We start from the raw sequence: 20,383 nt of genomic DNA on the forward strand, positions 1-20,383 counted from the left end.
TTTATACCCTTGAAATGAAAATTATGGCATAATGGTCCCTTCGTACGCTGGGTGTACTCTTGGAGTATGTTGGGCGTACTCTTGGAGTACGCTTAGCGTACTAAGGATGGATGATCGCGGAGGGTCAGCACGTACGTTGGGCATACCAGAGGGTACGCGGGGCGTACGTGACGAATATGCAAAACCCTAAAATTCAGACTTGACACCTATTTAAACATCCTTAACTCATTGAGGCTAAACCCTAGCAAGCCTCTACAACCTCAAATTTCCTTATGAGAGTGTTTCTTGATCTTAGAAAGTGTATTGGTGGACATTTTAGAGATTATACAAGAAGGAGAAGATAGTGAGCAAACTTGGTGTGGCATTGAGCTTCAAGATCCAGCATCTAGATCATCTTGAGGAGCTTCTAGAGGTATAAAGCCTTAACCTTGTCATCTTATTCATTAAATTGAGTTATGGTTTGCTATATTGTCCCCTTTTGTGTTCATGAATCATCTCTTGGGAGTTTGAGCAACTCCAGAGCTTAGGAAGAGTAGATCTGAGGTCCCTTGGTTCATTAGTACCATAAAAATATAGTCTTGATGGGTGTTTTGACCTCATGCATGAGTTAAGACCCTTGGAAAGGTCTTAATGGGTTGTAAAGGGTTATTGGGAGCATATGGATCATGCAAAGGCATAAAGTTGCCAACTTTATGCCTTAGGACATCTTAATGGACTCACATCTAAAGTTAGACATTGAAATCCCAACTATTAAGCACTTAATGGTTAATTGTGCAAATTTGCTTGTACGACGTACGTAAATTCGCATACGCAGCACGTACTACTTGAAGGGATAGTACGACGAGTGTCCTGGAAGGGTACGCAGGGCGTACACACTCCAGTGGGTTTTGGGTTTCGTGTGGGCTTGTAAGCCCTTTGGGCCTTATTTAGTTTTGGGTTTGGTCATATTTTTGGTTAGTGGTCCGATTTATATATTTTGGGCCATGGTTGTTTTGGTTGGGCCTTATTGGGCCATGTGGCCCATTAATAGATTTGGATATGGATTTCGGGCCCATTAGCAAAGGGAAGACTCTTGGGCCATTATGAAAGGACTTGGGCTAAGAATGTGTTTGGGCTTAAAGGGAAGGCCCATTTGAGGAGTTGGGCCCAATTTGGAAATTTGGGCCATTAGTGGGCTATTTGTTGGCTTTTATGGGTTTTATAGTTTTGGGCCTTGTCGGTTTTGGACTTGGGACTTAGTTATGAATCTTGTTGGGCCAGGGGTAAAAAGGTCAATTTACCCCCAAGTATGGATTATGGATCATGGTTTGGGACCCAATTGCTAATTGGGCGATATTTCGGTATTGACAACTCAAGGAGTGGTCAGGGCAGCAGATAAGGATTTCTTGTAGGGAGTTTCTGCATTTGAGGTGAGTCTCCTCACCATACCAATGGGTCGAAGGCACCAAGGCCGGCCCATTATGTGTTATGTGGCATGTCAGTTGGTTACGTGTTAGGTGGTATGCTAGTTGATTATGTGGTACGTTATATGCTAGTTGTCTTTGTGATACTTACAGGAAAGACCATGGGGGGTGCCCATAGCACTTGGTTATAAGACCGTGTGGGGGTGCCCATGGCATTCCAAGTAAAGACCATGGGGGTGCCCATGACACTTGATTATAAGACCATGTGGGGGTGCCCATGGCATTCCAGGTAAAGACCATGGGGGTGCCCATGGCACTTGGTTATAAGACCATGTGGGGGTGCCCATGGAATTCCAAGTAAGACCATGGGGTTGCCCATGGCACATAGGTGTAAGACCATGTGGGGGTGCCCATGGCTTCCAGGAGTAAGACCCTGGAGGGTGTCCGGGGCATCCTTATATGTTTATATGCATGGATTATGTGATTGATATGGATTATGTGATTATGTGGATTATGTGGGGTATGCTCTGTGGAACTCCTAAGCTTCGTGCTTACAGTTTTGTTTATGGTTTCAAGTATCATTGGTTTGGAAAAAGAAGAGCTCGGCTTGATCGCAGCACACACACTCATGTTTTCCGCATTATGTGATTTTGGGACGTAACTCTGATAAATGTTTTAATTAAGTAATGTTTTTGAATGATTGGATGAAGTAACATTTGTATTTGACTATATTGAAAAATGAAATTTTTACCCTGGATTTTTGGGTCGTTACAATAGTATAAAGAAATCGGTAGAGTTTTGACTAAAGTCGTTAAACGGAAAATCATGGTACTCCGAGAGATAAAAACTTTGAGATGAAAAAGGTCAAAAAGGGAGCTCGTATAAAGAAGAAATGATTTTTGAAAAAATATAAAATACGGGATAAAAAGAAAAGTTAATATTTGACAACTCGGCCTTAAGGAAAGTTGTAATACTCAGTGATAGGCGAGGGTAAAAAACAAGGTTCATACAAGGAAGATATGATTTTTTATAAAAAAAAAAAAAAACTTAAGAGGGGCGCGCGAAATGCATGCCATATGCAATGCACATATGTGATACCAAAATTCGTCGAGATTTGAGAGATGTGGATCACCAGAAGTATGACACGTAGCAAGTTTTGGCTGGAGCTACGAACCATGTGCACGACACGAACAAGGAGCGGCGCACGCATAAGCCCTATAAATAGAGGCTTCCACTTCTCAAATTCCACAATTCAAAAACTCATTATCTTTCTCTCTTAAAATTCAGTTTTGAAATTCTATAGTATCATGTTTTATGATCATCTTAATGATTGTGGAACTATATCACAATTGATCCTCGAAGAACATCTTAGTGCAATTGTATGACTAAGAGAGGTAAGTCATACTTCGTTTCCAATCAAGTTTTACATCCATGCTCTAGTTACTATAGATCGTATCTTAAAAACTTATTTCATACTAAGTAGGTTTATAACACCTCACGAAATGTGGAGTAATAAGGTTTTCTTACTCTAGCACATTTGGAGTTGGAAGTTGTGATGTTTTAGTTAAAACAAAGGATAAAATAAGATGAATTCAATGAAGTGTTTTCTTGTCAGGAGTTCACACTAACTTTTGAATATTTGTTCGTCAACGAATGTTCCTTGAAAGAAACTTATATGTCAAGAAGTTAGTGGGAGTCTTAATGATCTTAAGAGTTTCAAGATTCAATAGAGAATAAACCTTTCAGTTATCTCTAGCACACGACATGAGGTTAATAACCTATCGTGTTCAGTTGACACTTTCTTGTTTCTGTGTACCTTCCGGTTGAGTTGGCAATGCTTATGATTTCTATGGTTCTCATTTAGCTACAAAAGGGAGAGCATGTTGGTCAGTGAAATTATATTGATTAATATGGGTAAGTTGATTAACAACATGGAAGCACTGGTAGGCCCTTGTGCTACCAGAGGGCAAGAAATTAAGAATAAGAAAAGTTCAGTCCATGAAATGAAAGCTAAATTTGAATTTGGTTTGGTCCTGAACCTTATCTTATGATTGTAGGTTGGAAATGATAGATTCACATGGATAGGAACGAATACACCATAAAATCTAGGTGACAAGATGTTCTGCTATAGTTTATGAGAATAATTATGAGGAAACATTTTCACTAGTAAATTTTAAAAGATCTAAGAAATATCATTATGGTTAGTAGTTGTGTTATTTGCATTCTCAAATTCGTAATATGATACTTTTTAGAGTTCGAATTGTAAGAAATGGCAAGGAATTATTTGAGCTTTCAAGACATATAACTATAAGTTTTGAAAGGGCTTAAATACACACATATGCTATCTAATAAAGGTGTATAAGCTTAAGAAGTCTAGTTGGAGACTTATCGAAGCATCACATATCAGAAATCTGAACTTCAGTAAGAAAGTCAAGAGTATTGATTTCTAGAAGTCCAGTTGATTTCTGGATACATGTCAAAGCTAGTGGGAGCATAATTGTTATGCAAGTGAGAGCATATTTGTTATGCTGGTGGGAGCATAATTGTTATGGTAGTATTGCAATATGGCAATACTATTCGTGGGGAACAAAGTTTTCGATTGCAAATTGCAAAGTTTGGGAATTTTTTCTCTATGATAAGCTGAAGGGAGGGGGCACTCATACTTTGTTTTAAATCTAAAAGTTTAGATTGTAGGATTTAATAGAAATCAGTCGCAAAGATATATTAATATCGTGTTGAAATGGTTCAACATAAGAAATTCGATATATGGAAATGTTATAGCAAGAGACATAACAGAGATACAAGCTCCTTATGTAAGACATAATAAATCGAGTCTCATATGATTTGGATATAGGATCGATTACATATGTTGTAATATTCACTTGTTCTAATTTTTCCAAATGAGTTGGGCACTGAGAGGGAAAAGTACTAGAACTTTTTCTGACTAAAGTTGGTAAACAACTATTAAGAACATTCTGAGGTTTACCGAAAGATTGGTTGCTTGTAGACAGTTGGAAGTATTAATTTGAATGAACCATAGTGACATATTTTAGATTGGGATGATTCTTGGTCAAAATTGATGGTCATATGGGAATATGGAAATGTTTCCATAATGGGAGTTGATTATTAAAATCTACATGTGAGTTGGAAACTTTAATGCAAGAAAGGTGTTCAAGGAGTGTACCTTGAATTTGAGACTTGATTTCCATGGAAATTTTTTAGTAACAAAGTTCCAATTGAACATTTTGTAATGTCATTGGCTAAGTCTCTGTGACTTTGAAGCTTCAACATCACAAAAAGACAATGCATGTAAGGTTGGAAATCTAAGACATTTTAAGTAGCGACAAGATTTTGGAATTGTGAAATGAGCATCATTGGAATAGTGTTTAGTCAATCTATTCGCAAAGGAAAGACCGTAGAGAAACATAGTATGCATATTCATAACGTGGAATGACTAATGTTTAATCAAGTGTTTAGTTGCCCACTCGTAACATTATACAATGAATGCAGTCTTAATTATTATGGTGATTAAATAATAAGATTTTTATTTATATTCAATAGTTTTGAGACGATAGTTAATTAGGTTATTATTGTGTTTCATTTTGCATGTTTTACTTCCTAAATAATTTGATTATTCGAAATTCCACAGTCGCTCGTACTTTTGGAAGTAAGTAGCAAATTAATACTGTCATGAATTGAATTGTAGATTGTCTATGGAGATTATACATAGAAATATTTTTGTTGCAATGTTCATGAGTACTTAGTAATGGAGATTTTAAGTATTGGATAAACTCACGCTCAGATAATTCCTTCATGGATTTTATCACGAGTAATTCTGAGACGATAATATCTTATATTCTTGAAACAGAGATATATGAGTTGTGGTTTACAAGTTAGTTGTGCATTGATAATTCGTAAACGCATCAATAACTTGATGTTATAAAACATATTTTTTTGCATGATTTGTTGAGTAAATAGTGCAAGCATATAAGTCAAAGTTTATTCGTTCCTTTGGCCCTAATAGGAAAAGCAATATCTTTGGGCCCCTAGGTGATTTGGTGTTGACTTATAAGTGCTAGGCCTAGCCAAGACTAAATTGATGTGTTCGATTAGAAGTCTTATGTCGTTATCACAATTTAGAAATCGGGAAACAAAACTTGGACAATAAGATTGATTATAATCCATGTCTCATGTTTGTATGATATCTTGTAGAACGGAGGACTATTTGATCACTTATCTTAGGACATGTAACTGAGTGGGTCAAAGTTCAAGAGTGGATTTTGGAAGCTACAATTTGCTGAACAGTTTGGAAGTTATACTAACAATTATAGTTACAGAGTTATCAAGTGGAAGACTGTTGGATTGGGTGTCTAAGCCCATAACTATAATTGGTATAAACTTGAATTGATAGTTCCACAGTCCTTTTGCGTTGTCCTCAAACCAAGCAATTGAATATGATAACTTTTAGAGAGAGAGAGAGAGACTGATTTATTAATTTATTATATGGTTAATAAATTAATTTGAAATCAAATAGATATTTTTTTAATATATCAATTGGAAATATTAATATTTAATTTTAAATTATCAGAAATTAATTTGAATTAATTTTGGGATTAATTGGATTAATTAAAAGTACTGGGGTTAAAGTGTAATTGTTCAAAAGTTGAGCAAGAGGTATACCTTGAACGGTTATAGGAGAATTTAGAAGATCTAGAATTATCCTTGGAGGATAATTAGGAAGTTGGATAATTACCAAAATGAAATAAGATTATTTTATTCCTTTTAGGGTTATCTAGGATTTCCTTGTTACAGTATAAAAGGACTATTATCCTCATATTTTTGGCCACTCAATCTCTTAGAAGGTTAGGCTGAAAATTTTGTTGGGTTTTGAGCATTCTAACACTCCTATGGTGTACATGCAACCCTAAATACCTTGGATCTATGTTTTCTCTATTATACATTCAAATATCAACTTTCCAAGGTATTACCCTAACTAGCATACAATCATATGTACTAGGATAACAAAACTAGATATAATACATACCTCTTTCTTGTAGCTTGATTCCATGAAGCTTAAGAGCCTAGTGCCTTAAGTGTGATACCTCAAATGGTTCACACAACATCACCAACAATTGGAATAACCATGAGAAGAAGAGGTCTTATGCTCCAAATCGGAAAGCCCTCACTTAGAATCCTTAGGACCGATTTCTTGAGCTTATGGGTTCTTTATATAGTGTGCACATTAGGGTTACACCATGTAACCCATGACCTTACCCATTCCTTATGCTCCGTGGGTTTTAACCTCCATGGAGTATCCATGGGTCACCACATGGGTTAAACCCAACATAAGGAATCATGGATCATAAGCCCATATATATAAGAATGAATGATTTACACAATCAATCCCCATATATTTAATTAGTCTCTTTTGATCACTAAATTAATTCCAAATTAATTCTTGATCAATAATAATTAAATAATATGATTTCATATTAATATATTAGAACTTATAATATATTAATATGTCAAAAATATCCTCTTCTCACAAAAGGTCTATCCAAATTGTTCCGATGCCATGCAACCCAAATGGACCATGCCGAGTCGGGTTAAGTATATACCAATTATAGTTATGGACTTAGACACTAATCCACCAGTCTCCCACTTGGATAAGTCTAATAACTATTATTGCATGTATGACTTCAACTTGACCAGCAATCGTAGCTCTTAAAAGCCGCTGTCGAACTCTGAACAAATCAATGACGCGTCCATTAGATAAGTGATCATATATTCCTCCATTCTATATATCATATGGACTGAGAAATGGATTATAATCATTCTGTCTGTCCATTTGTTGTTTCTCGATTTTCGATTTATGACGACCGACTAATTGAACAAATCAAATCAGTCCAGGCTTGGCCAAACACTTAGGGTGTCATCACTAAATCATCGAGGGGCCCACAGATATCGCTTTTATCCCTTTAAGGGTAAAAGAAATATATAAACTTTGACTCATATGCTTGTACTGACTACTTGTTGAATCATACACAAAGGCACATTTTATAACATCGAGTTACCAATGCGTTTTCGTGCAATCAATGTATAACCAACTCATAGTCAACAACTCATATCTCTAGGTTTGAAGAATATAATATATTATCGTCTCATGATTCACTCGTGATAAAATCCATGAAGTGATTCAAATGAGCGTGGGTTTAGTCCAATACTCAGAACTTATGAGCACTCATGAATGTTGCAGCAACTCTTGCTATGTCCACTACCTTGGACATCTACAAACCAGCTTCATGACAGTCTTGCCTTAATACCTACTTCCAATGTATTATCGACTGTGGATGGTTTGAATAACTTATTTATTCGGGAAGTCAAAACATGTAAAGTGAAACACAAGAATAATACTAATCCTATATGGCCCCAACACTTTGAGTTTAAATAAAAACACCTTTTATCTAAGCACCATATTGATTAGTCATTATTCATTGTATAATGGTTCGATTTATCAACTTAATACTTGAATAAAAACAATAGTCATGCCATGCTCCAAGAATGCACACTATGTTTGTCTAAACAATAGCTATGCCATACTCCAAGTATGCACACTATGTTTGTCTTATGATCCTTACTTTGTGAAACAGATCTATTGACAATATTTCAATGATGCTCATTTCACAATCCCAATCCTTATTGTAAATGTAAGAATACCAAACTCTTGCCATTTACTATAATCTATTGGGTTCTAAACTTAAATGCAATGATCCCCTTGCAATGAATATGCACACCCGTCACAAAGACTTGGCAACAGACATTACAAAGTATTCCAATTGAGATCAATTCCATGGAAACGAAGTCTCACATTCAAAGTACATTTCTTTGAACACCCTTCTTGCATTAAGTTCTCTAATCTTACACAGATTCAAAGAATAACTTCCACCTATGGAGACAATTCCATATTCTCATTTTGACTATCACTTCTGAACAAGAGTTGCCTCCTTTCAGAATATGTCAATATGGTCCTATCTCTATGCATGCAATTGTCTATGAGCAACTAATCTTTAGTAAACCTTACACTGTCCTCGACAATTGCTTATTTAATTTAGTCAAATCCAATTCTATTTCTTTTTCCCTCTTAATGCCCCCAGGCATTTGGAAAATTTAGAATGGATAAATATTATTGCCCATGCAATCGATCCAATACCCGAAGCATATGGGACTCGATTCATGCTATAAAAAATTTTATTTGACATGTTCTCAAAATTTGAACTATGAAGAGGGATGCCGTAATCATAATCGAATTTTGAGAATGCAACATATATAGAATTTCCTTATGTTGAACCATTCCAACATAACATTCATATATATCCTTGACTAAAGTTGATTAAAATCTCAATCTAAGCTTTTAGAATTGGAATGAAGTATAAATACTCTCCCTTAATAATCATGCTCCCACTAGCACAATGATTATTAGCTTACTAGCATAACACTTATGCTCCCACTAGCTTTAACATGTACCCAGGAATCAGCTGGAATTCTAGAAATCAATACTTTATTGACTTACTTTACAAAGTTCAGATTTCTGATACAAGATTGCTTTGATAAGACTTTATCAAAATCATACACCTTTCCTTAGATAGCTCACATGTTTGTCTAGACCTATTGCCATTCTCACTAGTTAGTGAGCCGGTTAACCACACACGCTCCACTAACGACATGAGAATGCAAGTATCACAATTGCTATCTAGTTAAAATCTACTTAGTGAAAGCGTTTCCTCATCATCATTTTCATGAATCGGATAGAAACCTTATGACACTTAGATTTTTATGGTGTATGTATTCCTATCCATGTGAATTTGTCAAAAACATAATCACAAGACAGGGTTAGTGACAAACCCAAACGCATATGGACTGAACTTGTTCAATCTTAATTTCTTGCCACTTGGCAGCTCAAGGGCCTACCATTGCTTCCACATTGTTATGCAACCAATTTAGAACTCATAGAACTCACAAGCATAGTCAACTTTAACTGGAATAGGCACAGAAATAATAATATGTCAACACGATAGGTTACAAACCTCAGATTGTGGGCTAGTGATTAACAATACTCTTGATTAGTTCTTGAAACTTTCTCAAGATCTTTTAAGACTCCCACTGACCTATTGACATATAAGATTCTCTTTTGTCAAGAATCATTCCTTGATAAAACAAATATTCAAGAGTTAGTGTGGATTCTTATCAAGTTAAACACTTCTCACAATTGGTCTTAGTTGGTCTTTGTTTTATCCAAAACATCACAACTAACCAACTTCAAATGTACAAGAATAGGAAACATCTTACTCTACATTTGACATGTGTTATAAACTTTCTAAAGATTATGTCACTCAAGTTACAATCTTGGAGTATGACTCTAAGAGTTTTTTTTGGAACGAAGTATGATTTATCTTTTGATTTAACCATTTCAACAATTATGATATGGTTTCATAATCCCTAAGATAAGCATAAAACAAGATACTCAAGTACTCTCCCATCTCTTCAGATTGGAGAAACTTTTATCTTTATGCCTTATTTGATTCTTCTCATCCGTTCTGCCATACATTGAAACTTTTCCAATGTTTCAGAATTACACTTAAACTTGTAAGCATAACCATATTTACTAAACTTTTGTAAATCATGACGAATAATCTTATCATTCTTTGTGGTGGACTTGATCAGCGCACAACCTAGTGCACCCGATCCTTTAGTCCTTCTCTTGACTCAGATATACATGTGAACAAGGACTTAGTCCTAATTTCCCAAATATGAAAATTCTCATTCATCACATAATACAAGTTGCATGATTCCAAGTTTCTATCCAACTGAAACTTGGGTGATGAGAATCTTTCCTTAGTTGGTAAATTATGACACTACCACCGATGAAAGAATCAAATCCATTTTCCAATATTGCTTATCAATGGAAACATATAAACAACAATTTTTCACAAATGCCATTGTAAGGATACTTAAAATAAATAAATCAAACTTTTCTTCTATTTTTTAAACTTTGCGGAAAAATCTTATGCTTACAATGCAAATACATATGAAAAACATGTTGTTATCTATTCCTAAGCAACATATCATAACTCTTAAGCAGCAGCTAAAAATTCTGATCATCGAACCATGCGATCGAAATCCATCTTCGCGATCAGAATCAACACACTCTTTCTTTAAGCTTCATTTGATTCTTCCAAAACATCAAAATGTAATTAGATTACATCATGTATTAAGAATCTCCAAAAGAGACTTCATAGAGTTAGATAATGGACTTTACCATAAGCAAAGTCAAACTTTTGACGTTTACCATCCTTATGAACTTTTCAGGTAAATTTGGCAGCTTCGCAACCAATGTCCCTTCCTTTGGCAAAAGAAACATATGGACCTTTCGGAAATGGTACACTTGACTGTCTCAGACTTAGCCTTTCTCTTTACCATTGGTCAAATGACTTGACCATGGCCAATCCCTTTCTATTGGGAACAGAAAGCTTTTCTGGACTTCCAATGTCACCATTGTCAATGTCCAAATAGGTTTGGGAAGTAGATCTTCCAATCTAATTTACTTTACCAATGCTCCAAATCATTGCTGATTTAGCAGCATCAAGCAAATAGGTAAGATCACTCAGGGTCATGTCTTGATCTGTCATTAGGGAGTGACTGAAGAACCAAGTCAACGACCAGCTACCTCGAGACTTCGACACCCGACTCTCCCGGCTTGCCAATATGTGACTTAACCTCCAAGATGTAAGCACATATAGTCTTTGCTTGCCAATAGGGATTGAGTGACTTAGAACTTTTCACGTCTTGAAACTTGTGAGATAGGGAGAATTATTGGAGGAGGTGGAGGAAGTGAAGCATGATTTCCAGTCCCATTAATGCACACAAAGGGATTAATCTTTAACCTTGATTGCCATGTGGGATATCATCTTCATTAGGAAGGCTTGTTCCTAAAGATTTCTGAAGACCATAGTTGTCTGAAATAGACATTTATGAGGGAGAAATTCTAGTTTAGTTGATTTAAGTCCTTAATATAACACCCAATATGAAATATTAAGGCTAGGACCCAACAAACTATTTATAACTGGAAGAGGGAAGCCATAATACAAGTTATAAAATATTTGAAGGTAGGTAAATGACGATTTACCAATTTTCACCATGAAAAACAAAATAAATTATTAAGTTTTAAATGGATTGAAACTCCTAGATCTTTTGAGATTCTTTGAACTTTCAATGGCATGTTTAAATCTCGATTGTGCCCTCTCAAGTTTGTGACTGGGATGCCGAGGATCACAAACAAGGTGCGAATAACCAAGCAAATTGACTTGGTACCCTTAGTTTTATCACCCAATTGATGTGTCGTTTAACCACACGCGCTCCATCGATCTATGATAAAACTTAAGTCACCCTTTTCCACACATTGTCAGTCTCAGTTAGTGTGTCGGTTAACCACACGCGCTCCACTAACGACTTAACAAGGGTGCAAAGTGTAATTTCATGGGTTAGCACCATTTCACATTTTCCTAAGTAACTAAGATTGGGAATTTATAAGAGTTTAGTTACTTCGTATTTATCATTATAATTTTAATGAAAGGGGAATTAGAGTCCTATCCTACCCGTTCGGATAACGACCCTCCACCAGTCAAGGAAGCGGTGGGTGAGAGTGGACACCCCTTAAACTGTCATTTTATAGGCAGTAACCTTATACCCCCCTTATAGACCGGCTTTGTGAATGAGGCCTACTAACGGTAAGATTGACTTTATCTTATACATATCTATATAATTAAAATTATAATAATAGTATAATGGTTGAATTTTAAACTTTTAAAATTCTAGGGTTTGATTTGGAATTAAAGCATACATGAGGGGTAAACTTTACAAATTCCAAAACATAAGGGCAAGTATTGAAAATTTTCAAAACTCTTGGATTTTCATAACTTATGAGTTTAATTAAAGTTTTAAAAACTTTAATTAAGAGACTCTTGAACATCCATAACTTGAGAACAAGTTATGGAGTTCATAAAACTATTTATGACAAAGATGACTCTTCAGTTTGTAACCTATGGCACTTTTATGAGTTTTAAGATTCATAAATGTGACTTTTCAGATAACTTGAGGACAAGTTACAAAAACACATTTTATGAACTACTTTTAGATCAATTTGGATTGAAAACAACTAACACATAATTTTTTCCATTAATCTAAATTAACTCATAAAACAAGGTAACACACAAAAACTTTTGGTAATCCATAACTTGAGCACAAGTTATGGAGTCCATACAATGTCATTAAGATCAAGAATTACATTAACAAACAATTTGTACATAATTCCTATGATCTATCAAAACTAATAAGCATGAACATTCATAATCAACAATTTTCAAGAATCATATAAACTTTTATAAAACTTAAAACTTTGATTATAATTTAGAAATTGGTTTACCATAATCATTACCACCTCAAAAACAGGTTTTATAAGTCTAAAACAGTTTAAGGTAATGATTCTAGACCAATTACGGCCATAAAAGTCGAAAATATGATGTCAGGGGCTTCTACTCGTCGAGTGTATGAACCTACTCGATGAGTAGGATGAGTATCTTCATGGACTCGGCTAGTCCATCAGTGGACTCAGCGAGTCCAGTGCCCAGGAAGCCAAAATTTTCGATTTTTAAGCTATTTCAGCATGTATAACTTGAAAACAAGCCTAGGCTCTGATACCACCTTGGATCTATGTTTTCTCTATTATACATGCGAATATCAACTTTCCAAGGTATTACCCTAACTAGCATACAATCATATGTACTAGGATAACAATACTAGATAGAATACATACCTCTTTCTTGTAGCTTGATTCCATGGAGCTTAAGAGCCTAGTGCCTCAAGTGTGACACCTCAAATGGTTCACACAACATCACCAACAATTGGAATAACCATGAGAAGAAGAGTTCTTATGCTCCAAATCGGCTAGCCCTGACTTAGAATCCTTAGGACCGATTTCTTGAGCTTATGGGTTCTTTATATAGTGTTCACATTAGGGTTACACCATGTAACCAATGACTTTACCCATTCCTTATGCTCCATGGGTTTTAACCTCTATGGAGTATCCATGGGTCACCACATGGGTTAAACCCAACATAAGGAATCATGGATCATAAGCCCACATATATAAGAATGAATGATTTACACAATCATTCCCTATATATTTAATTAGTCTCTTTTGATCACTAAATTAATTCCAAATTAATTCTTGATCAATACTAATTAAATAATATGATTTCATATTAATATATTAGAACTTATAATATATTAATATGTCACAAATATCCTCTTCTCACAAAAGGTCTATCCAAATTGTTCTAATGCCATACAACCCAAATGGACCATGCCGGGTCGGGTCAAGTATATACCAATTATAGTTATGGACTTAGACACTAATCCAACAATTTCCACCTCTCTCCTCTCTCTCTCTCTCTCTCTTCATGTTCCTTGGTTGCTAGGGTTTCGGTGTGAACGATTAGAGGCACGCCACTTGTGGTGCTTGCTTCCAAGAGTTTTCAAGAAGGTTTTGATTAGTTATTTACTACAATAACTAAAAGTTAAGTAAACCCAAATTTTGTTTTGTTATATTCGAAATTACCTAGGCTTTATAGTTTTTTGTTGTTCAATAGAATATTACTTCAATAGAGTTGTGACATAGATCCTTAGGTTGCATGTACCCATAAGTGTTAAGTATTTATCCATGTTAGTGCATGTAAAACCCATCATATGGTGGGTTAAAAGGGAAACATACCAAACTCGAATGTTACAGATTGCCACATCGTGGCAGAACGAACAAGAATACGGATCCAAAGGTCTCCACATCGTGGCGGAAGAACACCATCATGTGGTGCCACAACAGAATAACGATTATGTCTTTCCTCCAATTTGGATTTTGTTCAATTTCATGCAATGTACATTCAATTGTTAGACAACCATACGCTCTGATACCACTGATGGGTTTTACATGCAATAACGTGGATAAATCCTTACACACTGAATGGTACATGCAACCTATTAGACTTAGTCATAACACTATTGAAGTAACATTCTATTGAACAAAAACCCTAAACCCTAACTAATTTCGAAATTCATAGAAGATTACATACATTTTGATTGTTTTATAAAACAATCAAACAATCCTTCTTGAAAAACCTTGGAAGCTAGCACCAGAAATATCTTGCCTCTAATGGTTCACACGCAAACCCTAGCAACTATGTAAACTTTTTAGGAGAGAGTATGAGAGGTGAATTTTGGACATCTCTATATTAGAAGGAGTGGCCGAAATTTCTAACCCTAAGGTCCCTTTTGTAGCTACATTAGGAATCCCTGATAACCCTTACTTTATTAAAATATCTTAAATCAAGTAATTATCTGGTTTCCTAATTATCTCTAAGGCATATTCTAGAACCCTAAGGAAGCCTATAATTTTCGGCCATCCTAGGACTATTCTAGAATCCCTCTCTTGTTCAACTATTAAAGAAATTACAACTTAGGTCTTTTCACTTTCAATTAATCTAATTAATCCCAAAACTAATTCCAATTAATTTCTGATTTATTCTTAATTAAATAATACTATTTCTAATTAATATATTATTCTTATAACATATTAATAAATTCATTTATTGCTATTTATAATCATATAATAAATCAACAAACAATCTCTCTCTAAAAGTCATCCAATTCAATTACCAGGTTTGAGGGCAACCCAAAAGGACTTTGTTAAATTTTTGAAGTATATAGGGATTTAGTTATTGACTTAGACACCAAATCTAACAATTCCATTATGGCCCCCATCAATATCTACTATTTCTATCAGATGTGATAGTGTTGCAACCTTGGCTAAGGCTTATAGTCAAGTGTGTAATGGGAAGTCTAGACATTTAGGTGTTAGACATAGCATGATTCGTGAGCTCATCATGACTGGTGTGATATTTGTGGTGTTTGTAAGAACTCAGTTGAATTTAGTCGATCATCTAACTAAAGGGTTAGCAAGAGATGTTGTGCACAAGGCGGCTGTAGGGATGGCTTTAAAATCCACGTGAAATTTTTATATTGAGATACCCAATTCTCATCTAATGTAATAGTAGATGTTGAATTCAATGTGGAAAATTTTATCTTTGAAGATTGGAACACATTATTATCATCATCCCAAGGTATGTGTTCAGTACTACAAGTTAAGGAGGTTGAAATTTTATTTCTTAATATTGCTTTTGAAAAATTGCATTTGGAGGTGCAAGAAGAAAATGACAACATATATAAGCATGAAGTTTAGCTGCTTCAAGAAGCTTTGGGACATAACTTTGAAATGTTTATTGAAGGATATGACATAGGCTAGTAAAATATTGTGTCAAGCTAGAAATTATGAGAATGTAAACTATCGTGTAAAATATAGTGTCAATCCTTAGTGACACCCTGGTATTAAGATATTTGGGTTGAGTAATTTACTAATGTGACATTAAATCCTAATGACATTTCATTTATGCATCAGTTTGTTGTTGTTATGTTTTGCATTAAGTTTAATCAGGACTATACTTAAAAGGGGGAGGTTTGTTGATGATTTTTATCATCAATATTATTTAAGTGTAATATGATTAAATTTGTTGACCAAAACTGATATTGATATATGTTGAACAAGTTAAGATGACGCATAGTACACATTTGCTTAAGTTTTCAAGATTCAAAGTACACTATTGTTTAGGAGTGAAGCCCTGAATAAACGAGGGTCCGGGGCCAGCACCCCTGGGAGCAGGGTCCAAGGGGCGGCAGCTCCTGGCGGGGTCCAAGGGGTAGAGCCCTTGGATGGGGTCGAGCTGTCATGTGATCCTTATCCTAAAATCTGCTTTTTACGACAGTTTTGGTGGTTTAATGATAGTTTTAGGTTATATTGTTATATTACAAATGCATCAGAAATCCATTTTTTTATAAAACTTGACTCGTCTTAACTCTTATAATAAAATTTGTTTTTTATGACAATTTAAGTGGTTTAGTGACAGTCTGAAACTATCATGTGACAGTTTTCAAACAAAAAACCATATACCCACTTTTCGTCATTTTCTGGTACTTCATGAAGAACATTTCACCAACACTCTCTCATTCTGAAAACTCAGAATTTTATCCAATTGAGTGTTCGATTTGTATCATCGAAACAATTCAATTTGATAGTGTTTTTCACGACTTTCAGCGAATCCAAACAATTCTTTTCATCCTTAATTTCTAAGATAACGTGCCCCGTCAAGATTTCAAGTGAAAAGAATATTATAAGACGAGACTTTATTATTCATCATAATAATCTCAAACGGTAATGCTTCTAAGACTATTAAAAATTTTAAATAGCGTTCTATTTTATAAAAGAAAGAAAAGCATCATCTTTTGTTGAATATTGTTGAATATAAAGTTGTATTTTTTATTTAAAAAAAAAGATAGAATTGTTTTCAAATAACTTTCGGTAACACAAGATATATATATATATATATATATATATATATATATATATATATATATATATATATATATATATATATATATATATAGAGAGAGAGAGAGAGAGGGAGGGAGAGGTAGGTTCAAATGTTTCTCACATTTATTGTGTGCTAGAATGCATTAATAAGAATTTAGTAAAAATTATATGTATATTAAATGATATCCATACTCATAATTCCTTTTTATGGAAACTAATTAAATTCGTCATTAATGTCAACAATAATATTCTTTTAGAAATGAATTTGTATCTAAAAGATTAAGAGTTTATTCTAGCAGAATAAGAGTGTATTCTACTAGAATACACTTTCGTTCTTCATATTCCATGCAACTTTATTGTATTTTAAGTGAGTGAGTCCTGAAACAAAAAACAAAACCGTACATAAAAACCTAGATGCGAATTCATTCTGAAAAAATGTTATTGCTGAGATTAATGACGAATTTAATTAGTTTCCATAAAAAAGAGAATTATAATTATGGATATCATTTAATATACATACAATTATGGAAATAAATTAATATCTATTTTTATTTAATTAAATAATTATTTAATTTTACTAAATTCCTATTGGTGCATTTTAGTATACACTAAATGTAAGAAACAATTAACTTAACCTATATATATATATATATATATATATATATATATATATATATATATATATATATATATATATATATATATATATATATATATAGGGTGAGGTTCAATAGAGAACCATAATTAACCAAGAAACCAAGAAACCAAACTTTTTTTCAACTTTTTGAACTTATTTTATATAAAAAAAAAAACTAAAAATACAAAAATTCATAATTTTTTATCCTTTTTCCAATGATATCAAATTCGATAAAAAAAATTTCGTCAAATTCACAATGTGAATCTTTGAAGATTCACACTGTGAATCAAAATTCACACAGTGAATCCGAAAAATATATTTGACATTGACAATGTTAAGTTATAAATTTAGATATTTTTAGTTTTTTTTTTCGATAAAGAATAAGCTCTAAAACTTACAAAAAAGATTTGGTTCCATGGAGAAACAATAATTATGGTTCTCAATTTAACTTTTTCATATATATATATATATATATATATATATATATATATATATATATATATATATATATATATATATATATATATATATATATATATATTAATGTCTTATCAAAATCTCATCGATTTGAGTAACTGCTTTTTAAGAAACAAACAAATAAAGGAAAGTTAATTCTACAAATCTTTTCTTTGAAAGTTTTCAAGAAAAAATCAAAGTAGATGCTTATGATACACATCTCGTGGAAGGCATGGATAGCGAAAAAGATTAGATATTTTAGTCATTAGGTTTTCAAACATTTATTATTTTACTGTTCATGTATCTTTCTTAAGTTTTGAATATGAAAATAATATTTTATTATTATTTTATTTTTTTAGCTAGCCAATGAAGGTCTTTTGAAACGATATTTTATTATAATTTTTGAGCCAGCAATGAAGGTCTTTTGGACTGGATTAATAAAAATAAAAATACAATGACATTTTGTGTAATTATATATATAACTCAAGAAATTGAACTATATACACTATATGAACTTTCAGGTTTACAACGCTACAGAAATACATACTCATGTCCGTCGCTTATTTTTTCTAAGAACTCACCGTCATAACTCTCTTAGTGTGAAAAATCTAAAGGGTTCTTTCAAAGCATTCAAGATCAAATATTTAGCATACTTTCATCTATCAAATCGATTCATATATTGGTTTGATGTGTTTCGAGTCATGATCGATTATTACAAGGTTTTAATACTACCTTTAATGTCTTATTTGTTTAATAGTTAATCGACCATAGATATATAGTCAGTGGAGACAGAAATGGTGTCTAGAACCACTATAAACAGTTCTTTTCAATCCTCTTCTATAAAATTTTCTATTTTGTATTTTACATATTGTTTTGTTGGAAGAAATTTTATTCATTAAATACGTTGTATTTTATTGTTACAAATCAAATTATTTTGTTTACTGTTATAGGTTATTTGGGGAATTCTTCAAGAATTTCTTAAATTTGTTTAAAATTGTCATTAGCACCTCGCACAAGGTGCACTTACATTAGTATCAGAGTGGTTTATCATATCAATTTTATAATAAAAACTTCAACGGTGAAAACATCTTTATAAAATTTATCAAGTTCAAGATTTAGATATTTTATGGAAAATTCTTCTTTTTCTTTCATGATTACTGATGTATCTTAAACCCTAGAGATTTACATGATTGGATTCTTCCGTCTAATTTATAATGATAGGTTGCTTTGATCAAAAGTTATATATATATATATATATATATATATATATATATATATATATATATATGTTCATTTAAGACCATGCTAATTTTATGAGACATGGGAACATAAAAATAAAAAATAAAAGGAAAAATCCAAAAAAATTCTTTTTTTAGATATTATTTTATGTTATTTAATTTATCCAAAAAACAAATAAATAAATAAAATCACTGTTTTTATCGAAATATGAGTGAAATATTGTAATAGAATATTACACTGTAAGTAATCAAATCAAATTTTTAGATGTTAAAATATTCTAATATTCTACTAAAATTGATAGATATGTTAAAATATTTTAATATTTTACTTCAATTTTTAAATTTGGTAAAATATTCTAATATTCCATTAGAATTTTTGAATGTTTATAGTTTAATATTGCAGTAGAATATTCTAACATTTTAATAATTCAATTTGAATATTTACAGTATAATATTCTATTAGAATATTTTACGTACATTTAAAAAAACGGTTATTTTGTTTATTTATTATTACTATTTTTTTTGATAAAAAAAATGACAACAATAATACTTTAAAAAAAATTTCAAAATTTTTTATTTATATTGCATTTTAAAAATATTTTTTTATCTCCAAAATGAATGGCTAGGATTGTGTCCCCATGTCTCACAAAATATGATGGTCTCACATGAACCTAAGCATATATATATATATATATATATATATATATATATATATATATATATATATATATATATATATATATATATGAGAAAATTTATTATTTTGAAAACAAATGAGAACAAATTTGGACCCAGTAATTTAAGTATTAGAAATTCAAAGATTTATTAAAAAAATATTTTATATTCGATAAAAACCTGATTACATCTCTCTCTCTCTCTCTCTCTCTCTCTCTCTCTCTCTTTCTTTCTCTCTTATCATGGAGCAAGATCTAGACCACCATGATATCAGCAGATAATGGAAGCCAAACCACCATTGACCACCAGAGAAACCGTCCAAGCCACCGGACGCCGTCAAATCAACTGTAATGTCAACAGAATCGTCGTACGGATGCCTCTTCACTTTCTCCAGATCTGCTTATTCGCCATCTCCGTCCGCCTCCCACAATCGGAAAAAATG

This window comes from Lactuca virosa, chromosome 5, assembly GCF_052849685.1.
Source record: "Lactuca virosa cultivar CGN04683 chromosome 5, Lactuca_virosa_CGN04683_v6, whole genome shotgun sequence".
Taxonomy (NCBI): Eukaryota; Viridiplantae; Streptophyta; class Magnoliopsida; order Asterales; family Asteraceae; genus Lactuca; species Lactuca virosa.